We start from the raw sequence: 8,445 nt of genomic DNA, 5'->3' as shown, positions 1-8,445 counted from the left end.
GATTTAGATGCAAAGGTTGGCAGCAATAGCAGGTGCCTGTGATATATCTGTCGGGCCCAAGAAGAGAACACACCAGGAGTGGCTCCCACCTGACACCCTGATCAGAATAGTGGAAAGGAGGAAACTTAAGGATGTATTAAACAATAGCAAAACAAGAGCAGCTAAGAAAACAGTTGGGGAGGCATATGGTGGAGCAGACAGGGAGGTAAAAAGGAGAGATAAGAGAAACTTTGTAGCTAAGCTTACAGCAGAAGCAGAGGAAGCTGCATGGCAGAACAACATCAAAGCTCTCTACGACAACATCCGAATCCTGACCAAAAAATTCCTGAAAGAGAGCCACCCAGTTAAAGATAAGGGAGGGAGGACATTGAATACACAGGAGGAACAAATGAAGAGATGGGTCGAACACTTCTCACACCTACAGAACCAACCATCTCCGGCAGTAAGAGCAAATATGCAACTTGCAGAAGTCCCCCTGTTAGTTGACTGCAGACGGCCAACCAAAGCAGAGGTTAAAAAAGCCATCATGCTCTCCAATAACAACAAGGCACCAGGTCCAGATAATATACCGGCAGAAGCTCTTAAAGCAGATGTTGAAACACCCTCGCAAATGTTGTACGACCTGTTTGGTAGGATCTGGATGGAAGAAGACGTGCCTGGGGAATGGAAGGAAGGCCATCTGGTAAAAATACCCAAGGAAGGCAACCTAATAAACCTCTGCAACAACAACAGGGGTATAACGCTTCTATCCGTACCAGGCAAAGTCCTAAACCGGGTAATCTTGCAAAGCCTCAAGGCAGCAGTGCCTTGAGGGCCAAGTCCCACCCACTGGAACTAGTGCTTGTAGTTTTTTAGAGCCCCCCCTTACACTTCCTACTTTCAATTATGCAAAAATCGTCATTTTGTGTCATTTAAAGCAGGAAGGTAGGAGGTAGATATGGAGCTCTCCTGTCTCAGGGGAAAATTATGGAATATTGCTCGACCATTCAAAAATATGACTTGGTTTCTAATGATACAAAGCTTAATGCAAATGGATGAAGTGTCCCTATATCAGTGGACCCCATGTGTAGGTATGATATGTCATTGCTGTCACTAGGGGTCTCTCAATCAAAACAAAAACAATAAGAAAATACGTAGTTTGATGACAACATGAAGTGGGAACATGGAAGTTATTGTAATTTACTTCTTGTGAAATTGCCGCAAAATAACATAACATATTGTTAATTTGCTAACTTACGGTTAGATGAGACGGCTACACAACAGTTGTAGATAATGTTCTGTGGATAGCCTATACCTGTTATCCATGGCCAAAACAATCATACCAAAAAAAATAACTTTAGGAACATTACTGTAACTAATAATGTTTCAGTCAGTAGCGTAAATATAGACTGTTCAGGCCATGTGATTGTACTGGGGCCTGTGGGGTAGGGGGTCCGTTAAGAGAGCAGGCCTTCCAACAATGTGTTGGGAATACGCCTGAATATAGAATTCCAACAAGTACTCACGGTCAATTAAAAAAGGTGCCATTTAATTTATTGTCATGTCACACAAAGTGTGTTAATTCTGTTGAGCACTTTTATGTCAAGTTAAAATCACTCATGTCTAGTCTTGTCGTTCACTTCCTGTTTTATTTTGTAGTTCCCTTTTCCCCCTCATTTCAGGCACTTGACTTCCTCCTTGTGATTGCCTCCCCGGTCCCTGATTCGTCTCACCTGTGTTCCCCTCCCTCATGTATAAATAGCCCTTGTTTCCCTTTGTCTAGTGTCAGTTCGTCTTGTGTCCAATGGGTGTTGTCAAGCCTCAGTATTTGTTAGTTTTTGTGCACAGATACTTTTTGCATTTAATTGTGTTTTTGTAAACTCCTTAGTGAGCATCTTTTGGTATAGTTTTGTATCCTCGATGAGTGTTTTTTGTTACCCTTTTCGAGTAAAGCGTTTTGGTTAAATCATTCTGCCGTCTTTTGAGTTTTGCTTTTGAGTCCCTGTCCCTGAGTCAAGGCGTGACATTTATATGCCCTCGAAAAGGCAAACTCATCTGTCATGTTTATTATCGTTTGTAAAATAGTCAGTGTCAATTTATAACAAAATGATATGGTTATTCTACATAAACTATAACAATTATCCATAAACTGTAAAAAACGATTAATCATTTCTTATTCTCTTTGGTATTCTTGGATACAGATATGCAATGATGATTGCTGGGTAATATGTATGTTTTCTAATGTGACGAGATGATACGATAAGGCTGGTTAAGGTGCAAAAACTGAAAGCACATCTGCAAGCCAAGCAACATGCCTTTGAAACTTAAAAGGGGCAGTAAGAAAAGAAAAGGACCAGAAAACAGCCGGAGGAGTAGCTAAAACTCGCAAAATAACATTTTCTTTGATGCCCATCTTAAAAGCGTGCTTTGTGGCTGCCATACGCAACTGGTTAACGTACACATTAAAGTGTTTCCAACCAATGTGTTTTATTCATTTTTTAAGCTATAAATGTTATATATAGATGGTTATACTCAACAGATATTCACACTCAGAATTACATCAGGGAACTAAAAGTACCATTCCCTAAACGATATCTTAACTAAAATGCAATTCAACCGGCAACGTTTCTCCATGGATTAAAATTGATCGGGTTAGGTTTGCTCGCCTACATCAACCCTGTAACACCCCTTGTTGTAAAATTACAACGTTACCTTTAACCACCCTAAAAAACAATCTGTTATATTTTATCTCTTTTTTTACCACATTTACATAGTCATTGGGTCCTATTGTTCAGTCTCACAATGCTATTGGATCGTACATTTGTTTATAAGTCACGCCTTCTGGCCATGAACTCACACAACCTCTCAAGGTTTCCTTCGAACAACATCTATTTGTTTCATTGGACTGGATTCATCAGATTCAAGTAAGTAAAATGTCTTTTATATATTTTTTTGGTTGTTATTACAATGTCTAGAGCATGTATGTATGTAGTTATTGTGGAATAGATGCATCAAATTTCATTTAGAGCTTGTTATATAATTGTTGCAATTATACAACACTGGGTGAATGTGATAGTCAAAATAGCTGGCTTGTTGCAGTGGGCTCATACAGGTTGTATTCCCTCCACTACACCACTGCCTGAAACAGTGTATTTTCTTTATACATGGATAGTATACATTCTACCCTTGTGTTGTGTTCTGGTCAAATTTGACTGATTTAAGAGTTTTATCTCTAAAAAATGTAGTTAATTTGATCAGCCTGACCTAAAATTCCATGACTTTGTCCACAAAGAGGATATCAACAGACAATTCAGTTCTGGGGAAAGGAATGTTCCTGAATGTGGGGTGTGGATGTAAGTGGGGGTATGCATGTTTTCCTTTTAGTATGATAATTAGAGCCATTAATCCATTTACATTTACATTTAGGGAATTTAGCAGACGCCTTTGTCCAAAACTTACCAGGCAGACAGTATTGTCTGCCTGGAAAACATTTCTACCCTGAGCGCTTGGTCCACCACCCTATCTATTCCTTCAGGTTATGTACTACAATTTATAAAACATATATATATATATACATGTTAATTAATTTATATTTTATTTTCAGGATGCCACCAGCAAGGAGAGAGCCGTGATACAGTGTGCAGGATGTTATTGACATGGTCCAAAATGGAGAGAGTGAGGTTGAGAGTGAGGTTGAGATGGAAATCAGTGACACCGATGAGAGTGATGAAGACTTCTTTACAGACTGAAGATGTCTGTAAAGAAGTGGACAAAGAAAACCAACCACCCATGGACTGTCCGGCTGATAGTTACGTGGACATCGAGCCAAAAACAAACAAACACACCATGCCCCGTGACAGGTATCGCTGGCTGAAAAAATATTTCATCAGTCCCAACTCTGATTTTTCTGGTCTGGATATCACAGCAGATGACATTTCCCTCCACATACCATTGGAATACTTCCAGAAGTTTGTGTCCGAAGACATGGTTGAGGCTCTGGCACAAAACACGAATGAGTACAGCTTTCAGGCGCATGGAACATCTGTAAACACCACTGCAAAGAAGATGGGTCTGGTACAAATGGCTGGAACCCGTATGTATTGGGAGACAGAGACGCGGTACTCCCCTGTTGCTGATGTGATGCCACGCAACAGATTCCAATCCCTGTTGACGTCATTACATTTTGTAAACAACATGACAGTATCTGAGACGGAAAAGAAAGACAAACTATGGAAACTCAGACTGTGGCTTGATTCATTCAGAGAGAAATGCCTGCAGGTGGTACCAGAAGAGCACAACTCTGTGGATGAGATGATGATTCCTTTCAAGGGGAAATTCAGCAGCATCAAGCAATATATGCGAGGCAAGCCAAACCCATGGGGATTCAAAGTGTGGGTGAGAACTGGAATCTCTGGCATGATGTGTGACTTTGATGTCTACCAAGGCAGTGTCAACGGAATACGAGCCAAATCTGAACTTGGATTATCAGGTGAGGTTGTGATGAAACTTGCTTCCACACTTCCAGAAGGTCAGAACTACAAACTGTATGCAGACAACTACTTCACCTGTGTTCCATTATTAGTGAAGCTCCTTGATCGGGGAATTCATTACGTGGGAACAGCCAGGCAGGTGCGCCTACCCAACTGTAACCTTGAAGACGAGAAGAGCTTGAAGAAAAAGGGGAGAGGAAGCTATGACGTCAGAGTGGAGGGGAATCACAACATCTGTGCTGTCAAATGGTATGACAGCAGGGCCGTCACACTTGTGTCATCCTTTGCTGGACCTGAACCTGTGCAGAAGATTCAACGCTGGGACAAAGCCAACAGAACCTACATTGAAGTTGAGAGGCCTTACATTGTTGGTGCCTACAACAAGTACATGGGAGGTGTGGATTTGTTGGACTCATTTACAGCCAAATATAAGTTCCCCATCAAATCCCGTCGCTGGTACATGTACATCTTCTGGCACACCATCATCCTCGCTGTGGTCAATGCCTGGCTGCTCTACAAGCGGGACTGTAAAGCGCTCAAGATGTCTAGCAAAGAGACAATGAACAGGAGACAGTTTCAGGCACAGCTAGCATCCTCTCTCATCCTGGTAAACGCAACACTTCAAACTCCAAAGAGAGGATGGCCATCTTCAGGCAAAGGGAGCCCAGCAACACAGACAGTGACATCAGGAAGCCCTCTGAATGCTCAGAAGAGGCCATCCAAGAGATGTGCACACCTCCCATTGGATGTACGCAAAAATCTAGTTGCCCATTTCCCAAGGAAGACAAGGAGAGGACGCTGCAGACACTGCAATAAAGGATACACCAACACACAATGCAGAAAGTGTGATGTTCGCTTTGCTTTTCAGACGACAGGGACTGTTTTTGGGACTTTCTCCACCAATGAAAGTCTTCATGACCAATGTCATGAAAAGAAAAAAAGAGGGGAAAAAGCGTTTTTTAAGAGTTTTATCTTGTTTAATATTTTTGATATTTTTAATAAATGACTTCATAAAAATATGACTAATGTGTGATTATTATTAATGTTATATACCGTTATGGGGCTAAATAAGCATTCAACCCTGCAAATGAACCCTTAGTTGTTCTGAATTGTTCAGACAACGTGAGTACAAATACAGAAATTCTGCTCCCAACTAAGCCCAATGTTGCAATATTACAACATTTCTCTAAAAACAAAACAAAACAAAAAAACTCTTTAATTTCTGCATCAAAGGCCTCCTACAACAACATCTGAAAGGTAAAATATTTTTTTTTTAGGTTTTTCTATATTTGGGTCTTACAGGGCTAAGCATGTAAAGAACTGTGTGCCCAGTGGAGCTCCAGTGTGGGTGTCAGACACAGAATGTATATAATACAGATTAAACAGACTTTCCATGCATACTTTTGTGGAACCTATTATTATGATTTTTTTTCCCTTTTGTCTACAAAACGAGTTGGAATTTAAACCGTGTATTCAATGATAGTTTTGTGGTATTTGTGGCATTCCGAATACTAATTTGTAAACTCAAGATTGATAAATGAATTCTACCAGGCGTCTTCTCTGCAGGGATGATCCTGTGCAGGGGGTGGGGGCTGTTGGGGGCTGGTTTGGACCACATATCAAAGTAGCACATTGTAGTATGCTAGATCGATGTTGAAAAATCCTATCAATAATTCAGATCTCAATTGGACTAATGTTTTGCCATGTTTTTTCCAGATCTTGGCATATGACATCATTGACATGTGACCAAATATAATAGACCATTATCGTGAATAAAAAGACAGATTTCTCGTTGAACATTTTAGATAATTTAAGTACACAACTCAACAAAATACCTTTAAACTCAAACACCAACTCACTAGAATACCATCTTGGCAGCAATTGAAGCCTCCTGACTTAATTTAGCTCTTGCTCACGAAGTATAAATCTGCATGCTGTGGTGGCAGCAGCAGCAGGCTTTTGTCAGCACATTCTGTGGTGAGACAGAGAATCACTGAAGCACATTCCATGACAAACACTATTATTTTTCATACATATAAACATATTTAAAAGAGAATCTGAGAATGACATGACGACAGAATCATCACACAAGGAAGGACAGTAATTGCTCGCAATTTAATATTTAAGAGCTTGAAATGCAATCAAAGGTAAGTATAATTAATTATGAATACAGTTGGAAAACATTAACAATGAAAGATTGCAAAGCATTGTTATTTGTGCTTAAAGCTAATATTCTGAACACTGCCTTCTGCTGGCAAGTTATATGTCACTTAGTATTTTACCAAACCCTATACGCTTACAGTAATTATCATACACTACCACACACACCCATGAATACAGTTTTTACAATGTTGACCCTAACAGAAAATATGATTCCCCTCAAAACTCAAAAAACCTCGATCCATTTCCTGTGTGGCGTTGCTCAAGGGCAGGAGCATAAGCACTCCTGTTACCAGGGTTAGGGCTTCCATTTCCTGCCTGCCTTGATGTTACAAGTTCCAATATAACCACTGTCCATTTCCTTAAAGTGCAGCAGAATTTCGCAATTGCTGTCTGTGAGGGAAAGAGTGACAGAGAGCGAGAGAGAAAGAGAGAGAGAGAGAGAGAGAGAGAGAGAGAGAGAGAGAGAGAGAGAGAGAGAGAGAGAGAGAGAGAGAGAGAGGGAGAGAGTCAGATAGCTAAACAGGGTTAGTACAGAAGAAATGCTGTGGTAAAGATAAGAATATTGGATTATCCCAAAATACAGATGGGGTCGGAGGGGTGGAGGGGGGGGGGGGGGGGGTATGGGGGGCTTATGTATATTGCATTCGTATTTCTAAAGGAAGAGGCGCTTATGATGAATGAATTCAGCATGTTGGCCATGTCTGCATCTCCAGCAGATAAGCAGATGCCAAACTAATATTACATGGATCTCTGTGGGTCTATGGTACGCCATGAAACCCCTTCGGCCCGACGCTGCGAGTTATTCCTGAATGAAAGCCCAGCATTCATCAACAAATGTAAACAGGGACAACATGGTAGTAAAGAGTTTGTTGATGAATACCATAGATAGACTGACTAAATAGGCCAGCATGCTGTGTGTGTACGCTGTGGTCTCACCATGGCTATTTTAGGATCTTCAAGTCTTGCATGGCAACACTTAAGAGAAACAGGTGGATAAAGGAGTTAGAACACAGGTGGTTATCGGTAGGCAGGAGGGGGAAACTTTCTCCTGAACTTACGTTGACGTCATTCGTGGACTAGGAAATTGAAAGATTTAGTCGGTCCACATACCAGTGTGGAGCGGGAGAGGCCGGCCCTTATTTAGTTTGTTAGAGCGTTCTCTGTGCTGCTTTCTCCCTACCTCATCACATCCAGTGGGTTTATCGATCCAAGATGCTAATGACATTGGGATCCTTGGCAGGCCTTTATCACTAGTCCTACAGGAAGAAAACTGTGATCATTCACCATGAAGGGGTGCGCTGATCTATGATACGTATGGGAAAAGCAAAGTTATCAAAGGAGCTAGGAGAAAGGCAGCTCGCTCAAGGAGGCCGTTAGCAATACAGGGAGCCCGAGGACATTGGGGTTTACACTCAAATCCTTTCAACTGGGAGTCCAACAGCCTATAATCACTCTTCAACCTGTGGGGCATGTACCACTGGTGGAACGCGAAGGTACTGCAGGTGATATGGGTTCTATTCTTGAGAAATACACATTCATAATATTAGGACAATTATTATAGATAAATTAAAATAAATATGACATAAATATAATCAGTAATGCAGTATCATCACTTGCTATAATTTCATTGCATTCTGTTAATGTCAATAATAATACCAATAATAGGAAGTGGATTTTTGACATACAATAGGTGCTCTTCGGAATTAAACAGTGAAAACAGAAAACACACATTAAAGCACAGGATTCTTTCATACGTGTGCAGCTCTAAATCTGTATGCACTGTGTGTTCAGCTGTGTTTCAGATGTACATTTC

At 40.8% G+C, this 8,445-nt stretch overlaps 1 pseudogene across 1 annotated transcript; it reads left to right on the top strand.

Annotated features, from left to right (window-relative positions):
* The first annotated feature begins 3,584 nt into the window (after positions 1-3,584).
* Positions 3,585-5,375, top strand: LOC311343752 (annotated as a pseudogene). The gene is made up of 2 exons: positions 3,585-4,308; positions 4,855-5,375. The product of its transcript is annotated as an uncharacterized misc_RNA (transcript).
* Positions 5,376-8,445: the final 3,070 nt, after the last annotated feature.

Source organism: Micromesistius poutassou (genome assembly GCF_964030765.1).
Source record: "Micromesistius poutassou genome assembly, chromosome: 1".
In the NCBI taxonomy this organism is placed as follows: domain Eukaryota; kingdom Metazoa; phylum Chordata; class Actinopteri; order Gadiformes; family Gadidae; genus Micromesistius; species Micromesistius poutassou.
This window is presented reverse-complemented; position numbering and strand designations above follow the sequence as displayed.